This window comes from Schistocerca serialis, chromosome 2 (genome assembly GCF_023864345.2).
Source record: "Schistocerca serialis cubense isolate TAMUIC-IGC-003099 chromosome 2, iqSchSeri2.2, whole genome shotgun sequence".
NCBI lineage: Eukaryota > Metazoa > Arthropoda > Insecta > Orthoptera > Acrididae > Schistocerca > Schistocerca serialis.
The window spans coordinates 1,091,471,300-1,091,489,341 of NC_064639.1; the positions used below are offsets into that span (position 1 = coordinate 1,091,471,300).

The following is an 18,042-nucleotide window of genomic DNA, read 5'->3' on the forward strand; positions in this document are numbered from 1 at the left end:
AGTTCTGATACGTATAGCTATATCAGTACCCCTGTAGCATGGTAAGATTTAACAGAAAATACCACCTATTTAAGAACACGGACAGTGTAAATGGAATTTAGTTTGACCTGGTGTTGGGCATCTCGGGATAATGTGCAGCTCGCACTTTACAAGCCTGTTTGCCGCGGATCTCGTGTTAATTTGCAGTCCCCACTGTACATACCACTTGCCGACGATCGTGAATCCAGCTCGCAAGTTATTCAGGTTTTTTTTTCACACTCCACCCTGAAGAGAATAGAAATGCATCGTGCCATACAAATCGCGGATACTAATTGTATATATAGTATAGATGTAGATACAATAACGATGATCGAGAACGTCGTTTTTAGCGATTGGTGGGGCAACCGTTGCAGGTGTGTGTGTCTGTGTGTGAATGAAGCAATGTCTTTGGCGTGACGAAAATAAACATAGGTGTTTTTGGATCGTGTTAATTGAGAGTTCTGCAGAATTAACAATATTTAATCAAATTTGGTGATCTGAAGCTGTGTTTCGAAGATGAGAAAAAATCAGTCATTGAAATGTGATAAATTAATTTACATTTAGCTCAGTTTGTAAAGTTGTTCTCAGGCACGAATCATAAGCAAGGTAATGAACGAACAATTCGCTTGAAAGTGTGAAGTTCTTACCATAAAGTGCCTTAGTATGACGGGAGGAAACGACGCTGGTACTTTGTTTCCCACCCCGCATTCCGCTTGCTGCAGAGCGAAATGACACAAAGAAATGTCAACAAGTTTACATCCGGTACCAGAAAATGTGTATATATACGTTAACGTCACTATTACGACAAATACCGACATGTGTGAATATCACAGGGCTGTGATTCCCCGATAAGCGTAAACTGATAAGTTTCGAGGATAGTTGGTCCGGCATTATCAGACGACGAACGTACACATTATTAGCAAAGATGTAATATTTTTGCCACGTTATTGTATAGAATTTAGACAGCGCTTTAATGGGAATATCATTAGTTTAAGCTTAAATTCTGCCCCAGGAACATTTTTTCTTTCTTCAGTATGTTCTGTAATGTTGCTTGCACCATTTCTGTACAAGCTATCTCAAGACTAATTATAGATAAGATTCAGTTAAGAGATTTGTAGCCCAGCTAATTGCTTCGATAATAAAACTACAACCAGTTTGAAGTGAATCGTTTTCTTGAAGGACGTTTGTCAGTGTTCATATACATTATCTTAGAAAAAGTGTGGCAGCTTATTGTGCCACAACTTTTGGCAGCACGGTTTAATTTTCCTGAATAAAATACAAGCAATTATAGGTTTTCCTGCGTAGACAATCATTTATACGTTTTCGGAAAATTGTGGAAAATTCCAAATACTGGTATCAGATTTCTGTACAGCGTTAGTTTCATTAAACATCCACCATATAACTGAATGCAGTGTATAGGCCTAATGAGAAATTCAGCTTCTATGAAAGACTATGCAAGCTCTGATTATACAAGAGAATCACAGAAAGATGCTGAGCGTGTTGAGAGCTTTGCTGAAAACACTAATGTTTACTTGTAGGCTTCATCCTATAAACCATAGGACTCACATTCGGGAGGACGACGGTTCAATCCCATCTCCAGACATCCTGATTTAGGTTTTCCGTGATTTCCCTAAATCGTTTCAGGCAAATGCCGGGATGGTTCCTTTGAAAGGGCACGGCCGATTTCCTTCCTAATCCTTCCCTAACCCGAGCTTGCGCTCCATCTCTAATGACCTCGTTGTCGATGGGACGTTAAACACTAACCACCACCACCGCTATAAACCATATAATGCAAAACAGGAAGGAAATCAGCAGTCAATTTCAACTCAAGCAGTACTTCATTGCAGATCTAGACATCAGCTATAGAATAGCTATCATTAGAATATAAGAATTAAAAAGGAACTGGACATTGAATGACATAAAAGAGGATTGGTATCACAGTAATACAGAACAGGAACTTTATAATAAGGAACATACCGTTTCAAGTGAGTCACGTAGGCTAAAAAAGCTTCTAACTGCACATGTTGTTACACCACCTCAGCACGTATATAGCTTAGTTCAAACTGAGTCAGCTGCTTACAGACCTGTACAACCACCCAAGATGCACATTATATAGGATGAACAACTTTCTCTATCCAATGAAGTATATAACCATTGTTCAAACAAATTTTGTATATAAAATTAAAGTAGACTGATAGCGTTTATTGTATAACAACAATTTTGCATAAAATAAATTACAAAGTAAGGTAATCACTGGCAATGACTTACTGGAACAATGCAGTGAACTTGATGCGACAAATGTGAATTAAAATTAATGTTAAAACTTTTTTCAAAAAAATCCTTAACCATGTTTGAAAGCTTGACATTACAGAAGCATTCAATTCCACCATCTGTTTTGATCCATGACACCATCAATATGGTGGAAACGGCTAGTTACAGCGTATACAATATGGCGACTATGACATCTTTACACAGCACTATTATAAATCAAATAACATCAAAAAAATTTAAATTACAACATTCTGCTTAACCAACAAAACCCCAGGAACTGGACATTTCCCCTGACCTGTATAGGTCAACTGCAGCTCTTGATCCCAATAAGAAACAATACCCACATTTTTGGAAGGTGGAATCGGACATTTCCCTTGACCATATAGCTCAAGTGCAGCTATCAATACCAAAAACATCAAATACCCAATATCCACAACATTAATTAAAACACAACTGACCTACATAAATACACAACAGACAAAACATCAAAATTACTATAGAATAAAAGCAAAGCAAAAATTACTTACCGACAAAAGCTTCCAGCAATACCACATGGGTTGGCCACCAACGCACGCATGCGTGCATGCACACACATGCGCACAAAGATGCACCCACATTATGCCACCAATGACCTAAACTCAAAACCATGTTAGCATGATGACAATCAAAATTCAGATGAACCCAATACCACATGTGGAACTCAGCACAGCCACATCTACCACCAGAGGGCACCATCACGTACAACAACACAATATGTACAAAGCCAACCAACTCATAAACAATGCGCCATAGTGACGTCACAGACACCACCCCCAATACGTCACGGATCAAAACAGACGGATGGAATTATATGCTTCCAGTAACCCGAAACCTTGGTATAATCGGATCACAGTTATTATCTTTTATTTTATTTTACAACGTGTTGCACTCCACGTAATAAGATCATAATGAACTTGGAGTTATGGGTGTTGAATGACACGACATACAATAAAGCTTGGTATAACATGTTTGTTGAGAATTCTGTGAAATATGTGATGTCCTGAATTGATGTTAATAACATTATTGTCTATGATGATGTCAGTGGTTACAGCAAAACTGAGCTAATTTTGCAGAAGACCTCAGGTGACAAAAAATTTCAATCTTGTCTTGGAGATCTAAAAATCTGCTCATCTCACATCTAAGTAGCAACATCAAACGTGATGTCAAATTTGGAACAGTGTGTCCACAAGCAGTCAGGTAGGCAGAAAAATTAGATTTTGTACTAGGCTACAGCCTTTCTTCCCAATGCGTCGTGTTCACTAAATCTCGCTTCAAGTCATTTTCCAGTTTGTCCACATAACCCGGCATCACAGTCTGGACATTCTAATTTATAAACAACTGACTCATGACAAATACTTCTTTTGTCAATGCTACTAATTAAGCTTCAACCAAGGTTATTCGTGGTCAGAAATGAGACTGTAGTTTTATGCTTTTTAAAAACTGATGGCACTTTCATACTAATTGTACCATAGTATGTTAAACAAATATATTTGCTGTTGCTGTCTTTTACTTTTCTGCTCACAACAGGTGTAACTCCTTGTTGACTTTTAACTTCAGTTTTGTTATACATACATCAAAAAAAGTTTTGCGTCACCCTGGTTCCCAGAACTTCTGAAGATAGGTGTTGCCTGTGGATATTGTATCACAGACACAGTCCCTTTGACTGTTCAGAGATGCCATTAATCCTGCCCAAAGATGTAAACAACCATGCATGGGCAGCACCTATTAGACAGAGGGGGGTCCCACAGCCTATCACTTCCAGTCATTCCACCAGGAAGCAAGTATATGTCTCGTGTTGTCTGTAGTTCAATACTGATCGCGTCCGCATTGTTACTTTGTGCCAGGAAGGGTGGGATTACGGAAGTGTCTGATTCCACCCGTCTGCTCTGACCCATGACGTCATCAGTATGGCGGAAATGGCTATTCTAAGTGCCTCCAATATGGCACCTATGATGTCACTTCATACACATGGCAACTAACATGAAAATACATATAAATAAGACAATAACATCTTCCTCTTAAAATACAATCAAACTAATGAGACAACCGCAGGAAATTGGGGTTTTTTGGGAACAAGCTACATATAACAGTAAAAATACACGCCATGATCCCAAAACACACAAAAAGACAAACAAAAAAGTAATTACAAGAATCTATAGGAATCGGACACTTCCTTCCCTGACAGTACCAACACCTACAGCAAAAACTACGGAAATTGGAATCAGACATTTCCCTTGACCAAGAGCACAGGAAGACTTTAGTGCCATAAAACTGAACGACAAGTGTACTAACAAACAATCATAAATTGAAAATATTTTCAATAATCATTTTTTAAATGTTGTGTAGAAAATAGGATCTAGATCTTCACTAGAAGAGGCAAGGCTACTAATAGAAGAGGCCATACCTGTGAAGTTTGAAACAACTGTAATTCCACCAACCTCTCCCTCTGAAATCAGTAAAATAATAAACTCACTGAAAAGTAAAAGCTCTTACGGAATTGATGGCATTTCCAGCAAGGTACTTACAGCTTGTTCCCCACAGATAAGTAGGATTCTCAGCCACGTATGTAATAGCTCTTTGGAGCAGGGTGTTTTCCCCGATAGACTGAAATATGCCATTGTAAAACCATTGCATAAAAAGGGGGATACGTCGGATGTCAACAACTACCGCCCAATCTCTCTTCTGACAGCTCGGTATCAAAATTTTTTGAGAAAGTAATGTATTCAAGAGTAGCCTCCCATATTTGTAAAAATAAAATACTAACAAAATGTCAGTTTGGTTTTCAAAAAGGCTTTTCAACAGAAAATGCTATATACACTTTCACTGATCAAATATTAAATGCTCTGAATAACCGGACATCACCCATTGGTATTTTTTGTGATCTCTCAAAGGCCTTTGATTGTGTAAATCATGGAATTCTTTTAGATAAGCTTAATCATTATGGTTTGAGGGGGGCAGTGCACAAATGGCTTAATTCATACTTAACTGGAAGAATGCAGAAAGTTGAAATAAGTGGTTCATGTAATGTTAAAACAACAACTGATTCCTCAAACTGGGGTGCTATCAAGTACGGGGCCCCACAGGGTTCTGTCTTAGGTCCTTTACTGTTCTTGATATACATTAACGACTTACCATTCCACATTGATGAAGATGCAAAGTTAGTTCTTTTTGCTGATAATACAAGTATAGTAATAACATCCAAAAACCAAGAACTAAGTGATGTAATTGTACAGGATGTTTTTCACAAAATTATTCAGTGGTTCTCAGCACATGGTCTCTCTTTAAATTTTGATAAAACACAGTATATACAGTTCCGTACAGTAAATGGCACAACTCCAGTAATAAATATAGACTTTGAACAGAAGTCTGTAGCTAAGGTAGACTTTTCAAAATTTTTAGGCGTGTCCATTGATGAGAGGTTAAACTGGAAGCAACACATTGATGGTCTGCTGAAACGTCTTGAGTTAAGCTACGTATGCTATTAGGGTTATTGCAAATTTTGGTGATAAGAATCTCAGTAAATTAGCTTACTATGCCTACTTTCATTCACTGCTTTCATATGGCATCATATTCTGGGGTAATTCATGGTTGAGTAGAAAAGTATTCATTGCTCAAAAGCATGTAATCAGAATAATTGCTGGAGCCCACCCACAGTCATCCTGCAGACATCTATTTAAGGATCTAGGGATCCTCACAGTAACCTCACAGTATATATATTCACTTATGAAATTTGTTGTTAATAGTCCAGCCCAGTTCAAAAGTAATAGCAGTGTGCGTAGCTATAACACCAGGAGAAAGGACGATCTTCACTATGCAGGGTTAAATCTGACTTTGGCACAGAAAGGGGTAAATTATGCTGCCACAAAAGTCTTTGGTCACCTACTAAACAGCATCAAAAGCCTGACAGATAGCCAACTAATATTTAAAAATAAATTAAAAGAATTTCTAGATGACAACTCCTTCTACTCATTGGCTGAATTTTTAGATATAAATTAAGGGGGAAAAAACAAAACAAAAAAAAAAACTTAGTGTCATGCAATATTTTGTGTAGTGTAATATCTTGTACAGACATCTTTTATTAACCTGACACGTTCCACATCATTATTAAGTGTCGTATTCATGATCTATGGAACAAGTATTAATCTAATCTAAAACACCAATACCTACATATAAAACTACGAAAATTGGAATCAGTCATTTCCCTTGACCTCGCACCACCATCGTGCACATCTTGTGAATGATTTCCTTCAGGATAAAGACATTGCTTGATTAGAGTGGCCAGCATGTTTTCCAGAGATGAACCCTATTGAACATGCCTGGGATGGATTGAAAAGGGCTTTTTATGGACGATGTGACTCACCAACCACTCTGAGGGATCTATGCCAAATTGCCATTGAGGAGTGGGACAATCTCGACCAACAATGCCTTGATGAACTTGTGGATAGTATGCCACGACGAATACAGGCATGCATAAATGCAAGAGGACATGCTACTGGGTATTATAGGTACCGGTGTGTACAGCAATCTGGACCACCACCTCTGGAGGTCTCACTGTCTGGTGGTGGTACAACATGCAACATGTGGTCTCCATGAGCAATAAAAAGGGCAGAAATTATGTTTATGTTGATCTCTATTCCAATTTTCTCTACAGGTTCTGGAACTCTTGGAACCGAGGTGATGCAAAACTTTTTTTGATGTGTGTAAATATTACTCACATGATACTGTGGATAATATTCACTTTTGCAATATGCTAGATAATATCTTACTGCTTGACACTCAGCCTGTGATAATGGGAGCTTAAATAGACAGTTAATAGCAAACTTAAAAACCCATTTCTATGCTGACTCGGGTGGTGTTTAAATGAAGGTATACAGAACTATTATTACAAGTGTTTTTCTGGAAAATACCAAAGGCATGTTTCCCATTTTCACTCCAAATATAAAATATATTAGTTTCCACATCACATGTAAGTTTGATTTTGTCATGTAAACCATTAAACTTTGCAAAAGATGTATTATTGTTGCATTTTATTAACAAAAGTGTGTCATCTATATATCTAAAACATTCTGCCAGTCTGAGATTTTCAAGGAAAAAAAACTTGTTTTCAAGGTAATTAATAAAAATATCGGCTAGCTGGTCAGAAATGGAACTTGCCACACTCAGCCCATCCACAAATTTAAAAACAGCTGATCATAGTCTCATAAATCTCATTCCAAGCTAGCCTGTTTTGTTCCTAATAATTTCGAAAGGGCTGCCCAACAATATGTTAGTATGCAAGTCTACTATGCCCAAAGACACAAATTTCAGATCTGCAGTTTCCATTATATCATTAATGTACTCAATAATTCATAACTGTCCCTGACTGAATATTGGTGATTGTACAGGAAGTGTTTCTTTTGAAAAATTCAGGCATTTTCTAGTAACTTTGCTGAAGGGTCCTCCTGTCTCATCAACGTTGGCCTGACCAGCAGATGTTTGTCAGATTTAGCACCCTAGGGTAAAAACCAACTTTTGGTTCGCTGTGTGCACTAACATCAGCAAACTGACCTACTAATTTCAGAATTTTTTGTTATCATGCATTAGCCTTGTTTCATTCACTATTTTATTCATTGTTTCCCTACAACAACAAACAAAAGATCAAACATTAAAGGAGTAACAAGCATTGCCAACTCAAAATGCAGCGTATACAAATCGTCATTAATCTTCTGCTTCTGAATAAACATTTCCCTAATTTCTCTTCTCATAATGAACTCTTCGCATTTGCATCTGCAAAAGCAGCACATTTTTCTTGTAACTGTTATAACATCAAGTTGAACACATATATTTCAAAAACGACACAACACATGTAAGGCGCAGAGCAAGTAGACAAAGTAAGACATGTGTACACGGTAACATTCAAATCACCACTGAGTCCAAGTCTAGTGGCTGCTGGCTGGCTGGCTGCTTAGGTAGCGCGGCTGCTGCATGGGTGGCAGACAGCGCCGCACGTAGCGGACGCGTGTAACTGCGCGGCGGCACTTTGAAAGATCGGCGAGTCACAACATTTTTCCCCCCTTTGAATTTTTTGCACTGCTCTTGATGGAGGTGGCCTGTAGATTGCTAACGTCCATAGGTGTTTGACTGGCCGTAAAGTCTTGTGGAGGAGGCTTCCCGTACGGACGGAAGTGTCCCCGATGATAATGGGTCGAGATGACAGGAGACGTAAGGGTCAAATCTGCTGGGTCCCCGTGCACCAATCTACCCATTGCGGCAAGTCTGGTTGTTATAACAGGAGGCATGGGCGATGTGTCGGTGACCATAGGAGAAGTAGGCACGTTAGAGATGCTCCGACAGATGATGATCATCCGGTTCCAGCATGGGCACGTCTCCTGGTAGTGTCCGTTCTTGTGCTGGCACCGATATGATGGTGACAGGGGTGCGTTGTGAGTAATGAGAGGTGCCAAGATCCCGAGCGTCAGGTAGAGTCGAATGTGGTGTAGTGGCATTCGGAACAGGCCTTGCCGGCACACAAGGCCGAAGCTGGTCCAAATGACACACTGCAACACCTGTGTCCATCTGGATTTCATACAGGCGTCGGCCACGGTGATGTAAGATGTGGCCAGGACTCCATTTTGGCTGCTTGCCATATCCCCGTACCCATATAAGGTCACTGGCCGTGAACTGGCCAAGTGAAGGCACCCGCGGCCGTGAGGTGGAAGGCCGCAGAAGATGAAGTAGCGTGCGGGGCTGTCTGCCATGTAAGAGCTCTGCCGGGCTGTTGTCGCCCATGGGGGTGAAACAGTAAGAAGCCAGAAATTGGAGAAGCGCATCATCAGCAGCAGAAGAAGTCAGGAGTTTCCTCATCTGAGCTTTAAATGTGTGGACCAGTCGTTCAGCCTCACCATTTGACTGTGGATGGAATGGAGGGGCCGTGACACGCATGACGCCGTGACGGGCACAAAAATTCGGAAGAGGCAAATTGCGGACCGTTACCAGTAACAAGAGTAGAGGGAAGGCCTTCCAAAGAGAAAATGCGAGCTATAGCATTGGTGGTTGCCGCGGTGGTAGGTGACGTGCAACGGACAATGAAAGGAAAGTTAGAGTAGGCGTCAATAACGAGAAGCCAATAAGTACCTAAAAAAGGTCCCACAAAGTCAGCATGAATACGCTCACAGGGCTTCTCAGGCAAAGGCCACGGTGACAAAGATGACTTCGGGCGGCGGCCTGTGATGCACAAGGGCCGCAGGCAGCGACCATGTGTGCGATTTCAGAGTCGATGCTGGGCCAGTGCACATGACAGCGCGCCAGAGATTTTGTGCGAGAGACACCCCAGTGCCCTTGGAGAAGGAGGTGCAAGTCCGAAGCATGCAAAGATGCAGGTACCACAACACGCGGCAAATCATTTTCGGTGCAAAGGAGGATAACACCATCCCTAGCCGTGAGGCGGTAACACAAAGCAAAGTAGTTCCGCAACGGATCAGAAGTCTTAGCGGACGGATGATCTGGCCAACCCTTCTGAATACAGCGTAAAACCTGGGAGAGGGTAGGATCAGAACCCGTAGCAGCCACCAGCCAGTCCCCGGTGATGGGGAACCCGTCCACAACCCGCTGCTCGGCAACATCCAGGTGGAAACACAAAAGTTTGTCCCTATTGAATGCCAGATCAGGACCCATGGGAAGGCGAGACAGTGCATCAGCATTCGCATGGTGAGCTGTCGGCCAGAAATGAATCTCATAATTGAAACGAGACAAGTAAAGAGCCCAACGCTGGAGGCAGTGTGCAGCCTTGTAGGGAAGCGACGTTGATGGATGAAACAAGGAAACAAGTGGTTTGTGGTCCGTAACAAGATGAAATTTGGATCCATAAAGAAAAACACCAAACTTATGGAGAGCATAAATAATGGCCAAAGCTTCTTTTTCAATTTGAGAATATTTTCGTTGGGCATCCTTGAGCGTTTTGGAGGCATAAGCAATGTGTTGTTCAGAACCGTCAGAAAAACGGTGCGCAAGGACTGCACCAACCCCATATTGAGAGGTGTCCGTGGCAAGAACGAGTTGTTGGCCAGGTCGATAAGTAGCCAGGCACAGGGCCTGTTTCAGCATAGTCTTCAATTTCTGGAAAGCCGCATCGCATGACGCGGACCAGTGAAAGGGCATGTTTTTATGCAACAGGCGATGCAACGACTGAGCCACCGAAGCCACAGATGGTAAAAACCTGTAATAGTATGCTATTTTCCCCAAGAAGGCCTGCAGTTCCTTAACAGATGTAAGGCAAGGAAGGGCATCGATTGCAGCGACAGTTTGCTGACGCGGACGAATACCATCCCGAGAGAGTTGGAACCCCAAGTACGTGATAGATGCCTGAAAAAATTGTGATTTCTGAAGATTACACTTAAGACTGGCAGTCTGTAAGACATGAAAAAGTGGGCGGAGATTCTGAAGATGTTCTTCAGTGGTGGAGCCAGTGACAACAATGTCGTCCATGTAATTTATACACCCAGGGACAGGGAGCAATAATGGTTCCAAGAATCGCTGAAAGAGAGCAGGGGTGCTGGCAACCCCGAATGGCAATTGTTGGTATTGATAGAGGCTGAAAGGCGTGTTAAAGACCAGAAACTGCTGGGAAGCAGCGTCGAGAGGAAGTTGATGATAAGCTTCTGACAGGTCAATTTTAGAAAAATACTGGCCTCTAGCAAGTTTAGTGAACAATTCTTCAGGTCCGGGCATAGGGCTAGTGTCGATGAGGCATTGAGCATTTACAGTGGCTTTGAAATCGCCACAGAGACGAATATCACCATTGGGCTTAGCAATGACAACGACAGGAGAGGACCACTCACTTGAAGTGACAGGAAGCAAGACCCCTGAAGCAGTGAGACGGTCCAGCTCCCATTTGACCTGATCACGAAGGGCCACAGGAATGGGCCGAGCCCAAAAAAACTTAGGCCGAGTGGTGGGTTTGAGTGTGATATGAGCTTCAAAGTCGTTTGCACGGCCTAACCCAGGAGAAAAAAGGGACGAAAATGTCATTGACAAGGAATCCAATTGAGCATAAGGAATGGCATCAGAGACGATATTGACAGAGTCACCTATGAAGAATCCAAAAACGCGAAAGGCATCAAAACCAAAAAGATTTTTCACGCTACTATGGTCGACCACAAATATGGTAACAGTGCGAACGACGGATTTGTAAGATATCTCAGCATTAAATTGTCCCACGAGAGAAATCTCCTGTTTATTGTACATCCGTAATTGCCGAGTGACAGGTGATAGGATTGGAGAACCCAACTGAAGATACGTCTGAGAATTGATGATAGTGGCAGCAGAACCAGTATCCACCTGCATGCAAACATCCCGACCAAGGATTTGGACAGTGAGGAATAACTTCCCTGAAAGGGAAGAAGTACCATTGACAGACAACACAGAAGCAGAATCAGCGTCACGGTCATGAACATCAGGTATGTGGTCGGATTTGCAAACGGATGACACATGACCCTTCTTTTTGCAATTGTGACACATGGCCCAACGCTGGGGACAATCCTCCCGTGAATGTTTCGCAAAACATCGTGCAGATGAAGGAAGTTGCCGGAGGTTTTGCTGCAGTTTCTTAGAGGTTTGTTTACGGTTAGATCGAGGCTGCGCTTGGGAGTGTACTGTGGCCACATCGGCCGGCGGGGACACGCCGCACGCGTCGTCAACAGCGCACAGAGGTTGTATTTCCCCGACCTCACCTGACGCCTCTATTTGCGCTCCAGCGGCACAAGAAATTTCAAACGACTGCGCGATGGATAGGACTTCATCTAGAGTCGGATTTGCCAACTGAAGGGCACGTTGCCTAAATTCTTTGTTGGGCGCCAACCGAATAATAGCATCCCGTACCATGGAATCGGCGTAGGATTCTTTGTGAACTTCAGTAACAATTGTCGTTGCCCCCGCCCTCAGTTATATAGTCTGCTGATGCTCATCAGCCATTGATAAGACTTTCTGTAATAATGTGAATGAAATTCTACAGGTACAGCTCAACAACTGTCAGTAGATTTTCTGTGATAATGACAATGAAATTCTAGATATACGGCTCAGCAAATGCACAGGAAAAGAGTTAGATGTAATAGGCATCATAAGGTAGAAAATGGGATGACAGTACAGGTGAGAAACCCTTGGATTGTGGGAACCTGGCAAAAAGAAGGGTACAAGTAAAATACTTGGGGAAGACCTAAACATGGCACAGAAGGATTGGAAGGGAAATATGAACTTGCAGGACTGGAATCAACTTGTAGAAAATGGGACGATCTGGGGAGGGGCTATGAGCAGTTTGTTTCAGAAAATACAAGAAGTGGATGTTCTTCTGATAGAGCCTCTTGACATATAGCATAAAGTGGGTGTAATGTAGGGGATAAGTGTCCATAGGGCTGTAATAGTTTAAGTATGCCTAGAGAGCACAAGGCTGACCAAAAAAAGGTTTTAGGATACCACAAAGCAAAGGAGGGCGGGGGGGTCCAAACGATTATCTCGTTGCATCTGCTGCTGGATTATGCAGTTATCTAGACACGATATTTCAGTGGTCCATCTAGCTGCCGTCTTCAGATGAGAATGTTGTCTGCTAACCTTGCCAGAAATGATTCACACCATGAGTGGTGGTCTTTTTATACCCCACAATGGAAAATTGTACTGAAATGCAGGAGGATCTGCAGCGAATTGACGCATGGTGCAGCGAATGGCAATTGAATCTCAATGTAGACAAGTGTAATGGGCTGCGAATACATAGAAAAATAGATCCCTTATCATTTAGCTACAAAATAGCAGGTCAGCAACTGGAAGCAGTTAATTCCATAAATTATCTGGGAGTATGCATTAGGAGTGATTTAAAATGGAATGATCGTATAAAGTTGATCGTCGGTAAAGCAGATACCAGACAGATTCATTGGGAGAATCCTAAGGAAATGCAATCCGAAAACAAAGGAAGTAGGTTACAGTACGCTTGTTCGCCCACTGCTTGAATACTGCTCAGCAGTGTGGGATCCGTACCAGGTAGGGTTGATAGAAGAGATAAGGAAGATCCAACGGAGAGCAGCGCGCTTCGTTACAGGGTCATTTGGTAATCGCAAAAGCATTGCGGAGATGATAGATAAACTCCAGTGGAAGACTCTGAAGGAGAGATGCTCAGTAGCTCGGTATGGGCTTTTGTTAAAGTTTTGGGAACATACCTTCACCGAAGAGTCAAGCAGTATATTGGTCCCTCCCATGTATATCTCACGAAGAGACCATGAGGATAAAATCAGAGAGATTAGAGCCCACACAGAAGCATACCGACAATCCTTCTTTCCACGAACAATATGAGACTGGAATAGAAGGGAGAACCGATAGAGGTACTCAGGGTACCCTCCGCCACACACCGTCAGGTGGCTTGCGGAGTATGGATGTAGATGTAGGTGTAGATGTAGAACAGCACTTATACCAAATGCCCTCTAATCCAAGTGAAGGTACAGTGCCCTGTGGTGAAAACTGGCAGACACAGTGGAGCTCTCTCCCGTACCTTTGACGGTACATTCTGCTGTTCAAGTCAACGACCATTATTTTTTAATGTTGGATAAAACAATAGTCCACATTTTACTTCATGTCCCTGTTTATGATGTCTGTTCAAAAAACTTCTGGAACACATAATTTGGATTGGATTGGATTGGATTGATTTGTGGGAGGAGACCAAACAGCAACGTCATCGGTCTCATTGGATTAGGGAAGGATGGGGAAGGAAGTCGGCCGTGCCCTGTCAAAGGAACCATCCTGGCATTTGGCCATTCATAATTTCACGGCGTTAATGTGTTGGAGCAAAATGCGATTGGCACACTTGCACATGTCTGTGTTTAATGTGTAACTGCCAGAACTTTCATTGTTGCATGTCTATTAGTTATTGTTCAGTGCTTTAATGAATAGAATATTGTGCTGCACAGTTCACGAATTTCAAGATGGCAGAGTTTGAGAAGCAATGTGCCTGCATTAACTCTTGTGTGAAATACACCAAATGATGTAGAAAGCCTATGGTGATGGGTGTTTAACATACATGGTGTCACGAATTGTTCATACAGTTTAAAAATGGCCAGCTGGAAGTTAAACATGACCATCATTCAGGACATCCTTTGAAATCTACTAACGATGCTCATGTCAGGAATGTCAACAAAATTGTGTGTGCTAATTGAAGACTGACTGTCCAAGAGGTTGCAGAAGGATGTGACATTTCAGTTGGATCAGGTCATAAAATCCTGACACAGCATCTTGGAATGCATTGTGTTGCCACCAAGTTTGTCCCACGACTCGTGTGAAGAGCAGAAAGAACTTCATCTTGCAGTCTGTGAAGAGCTTTTGGATCGTGCAGGTGAGTGTGAGATGTTGCTTAGGCGAATCATAACTGGTGATGAGCTGTGGGTCTACAGTTATTATCTTGAGACCAAGGTTCAGTTTTCACAGTGGGCCGGGAAATGTTCTCCAAGACCAAAAAAAGCTCATCAGGACAAGTCAAATGTCAAAACTGTATTGATAGTTTTCTTTGACTTTGAAGGATTATTTCATCATGAATTCGTGCCACAGGGACAATCTGTTAATTGATGGTACTATCGGGACGTGTTGTGATGCCTGGAGAAAATGTGAGAAGGAAATGGCATGAAATGTGGCTAGACAATTCATGGCTTGTTCACCATGATAACACACCCACACATTCATCCCTGTTGGTGCATAACTATTGCACAAAAAAAATGAAATCACTGTATTGCCTCATCCTTCATACTCTTCAGACCTGGCCCCTGCAGACTTTTTTTTTTTATTTCCAAAGCTGAAAACCCTGTTGGAAGGACGAAGATTTGCAATGATAAATGAGATAAAAGAAAATTCGCAGACGGCACTTCACATGATCCAGCAAGAGGCATACCAAGACTGCTTCCGGAAGTGGAAACGGTGTTGGGATCTGTGCATCAATTGTGGAGGAGAGTATTTTGAAGGAGACCATGCACAGTAAAAAAGTGTCAGAATAGAACAGTTTTGTAGACAAAATTCTGGAATTTTTTGAACAGACCTTGTATAACAGATAGATGTTGATTTTTTCAGAGTTTTTATAAGGGAAATCATGTGGTACTGCTAACAAAATTCCAATTACTAGGCTTGGATGAAAGAGTAGTGAGTTCGGTGACAGAACACCTATAGCAGAGAAAACAGAAGATGAGGACAGGAGACCACTGATTTATGTCAACAATATTGGAGAAGACGTAAATTCAGAGATAAGGCTATTTGCTGATGTCATAGTAGTTTACAAGGAAGTAAAAAACCTTACAGGATTCTGAGATTCTGCAGAAAGACCTAGAATTGATCAGAAATTGGATCCAGAGAAATGGGATGTTGGAAAATCCAGAGAAGAGCCAGTTGGCCACCTTGTTAAATAGCAGGAGTGCCGTAAGATATAAGGGTCATTCAGTAAGTCTCTAGGAAAAAAATATTTTTCAACATATTCCCCTTTTAACACACTACATTTTTTCAAGTGTTGCCCCAACTTTTTTTAAGCTGTCCAGAAAGTTGGATTTCAAAAGGTCTGCATAATAGGCATCTGTTTGGGCAATGACCTGCTCATTTGACATGTACTGTCGTCTGATGAGCCATTCTTTCAAGTTTGGAAAAAGAAATCATGGGGGGCCAAAACCAGTGCATACAGTGGATGTTGCAATAATGTGAACTTTTGTTCCATAAATTTCTTCATGTATGAGCCCACAACCTCAATATCTCATTTTGACCACCATAGCCCATCAGTTTTATTCCTTTAATGTGTAAAAGTACAGTGTATGCTGTTAAATTAATATGCGAGGACTAGTAAGGTAGCTGTCAGTAAGTTTTCTGCATACGTGAAGTGTTGTAAAAGTTGTGATTTTTAGCTGATTGGTATGTGCAAGACCATAATGTGATGTTCGACACATTTATGTGTGGGAACAAATGTCTGTTCTCACATAACAAAAGAAGTCTTTTAAAGGTGACACATTTATCACCAATATCATGTAAGTAATTTAAACAACAATTGCAATGTTCAAGCATAATGTCGTTCACTAATGTGTCTTACCTATTTACTGCACTTTTGGTATTATATTGCAGACATTACAAAGTGGCCTAAGGCTGAAAATGGGCAGTAATGTAATTTATATGCATGGTAGATTGAAGGAATAAAACTGACAGCCTATGATGGTTACAGTAGTTCCATGATTTAAATCCATAATTTTGGCCATCAAAACTTCACAGCTGTGAATCTGTGCTTTGTCATGATGCAAGGAGTATCTTTTTCAAATGAGGACTTTTGATTTCTTTGCTTAGCTGGTGTAATAACGATGCATAATACTCTCCAGTCAGCCCTTTTTCAAGTAATTGATGCAGATGATTCTGCATGCATCCTAGAAAACTGTGACCATCACCTTATCGGACAACTTCGTTTCTGGAGTGTAATAGTGTACCGGTGTTTCATCTACAGTTACATATTGATGCAGGATTTCTATCAAAAAGTACCCAAATAGCCTCAGTGTCAACCTCACGATTGCATTTATTTTCCACTGAGAGCAAACACAGCACCCATCTTGCCGACATTTCTTTCACACCTAATTTCTCGTGCAAAATTAAAAGCACTGCATCTTGTGATGTGCCTCGGGTTCAACTATTTTGCACACTTTGATTTGTTGATCACTCGAGACTGTATCATTGGATTTTGTCAATCATTTTGTGGGTGCCCACTTCCATTGGTCTTCCCAAATGCTGTCCATCTTTTGTGGAGTATGACCACATTTAAACTTATTTATCCAATTGTAAACAGTTGCAAACACAGGAACAGATGTGCTGTGAACTTCAGCCAACTTATCTTTGATCTGTTTCAGTGTTAAGCCTTTTAAATAGAAATGTTTGAATACCTCTCGAAACTCACTTTTTTCCATGTTGCAAAATAAACATGAGAGCTTGTTGCTCCAGTCGACTGGGACAATGAAACCACTTGGTGGATAAAACTGCAGTTTTACCTGCTCTCTAGTGATAGAGGCCTACTGCCAGCAAAATGTTTCAACACTACATGCATCATCTCTTGGATTTTCTAAGGACTTATTGAATGACCATTATATAAGTACAAGCTGGCACCTACAACATCACAGTGAGCCAACAATGCCGAAAGCTGAGAGTGGCAATGAATTCTGGGATATAACACACAGCTTAGGCAATAAACAAGGCATATAAGTCTCTGCGGATGTTAATGAGGGCTCTGAAAGTACAAGCAAGAGTACAAAGAAATATGCTGGAGGACTGTGGCATCCCCAGCAATGAGACCTGGCACAGCATATAGAAGGAGAGTAGCTGAGCAGCCAAGTGGTGTCACTGCAATGATTAAGAAATTGAAATGGGAATGTCACACACAAAGATGGGCAAGAGATTTGGTGGAATATGCCAAGCATATGTGGATGAAGATACATGAAAGACATAGGACAAATACTTGTCACTGATGGAGTGTATAAGAGAAGGAAAGACCATGAGTACAAAGTAAGTTTGAAATTATAAAAAACAATTCAGGCAAATTTTCTTACATTGATAAAGGAATGGAACAAATTACCAGGAGATATCATTCCCAGAAAGCACCACTAAACTTAATTACCTGGCCGAACAGTCCCAAAACACCAAAGATTAGGGGCAATAGGAAATGGGTAAACTTAGTTTTTACAATAAATTGTTGTATACTAG

At 41.3% G+C, this 18,042-nt stretch overlaps 1 protein-coding gene across 4 annotated transcripts in view; it reads left to right on the forward strand.

Annotated features, from left to right (window-relative positions):
• Positions 1-435: 435 nt before the first annotated feature.
• Positions 436-18,042, forward strand: part of LOC126458547 (tRNA 2'-phosphotransferase 1) — a 71,390-nt gene continuing 53,783 nt past the window's right edge. The window contains exons 1-2 of one of the 4 annotated variants that reach the window (XM_050095664.1): positions 436-624; positions 3,371-3,525. The gene's annotated coding sequence lies outside the window, so the exon portion shown is untranslated. Of the gene's footprint in view, positions 625-3,370; positions 3,526-13,861; positions 14,675-18,042 lie in introns of those variants that run through there. The other 3 variants (XM_050095667.1, XM_050095663.1, XM_050095666.1) reach the window with 3 other exon arrangements.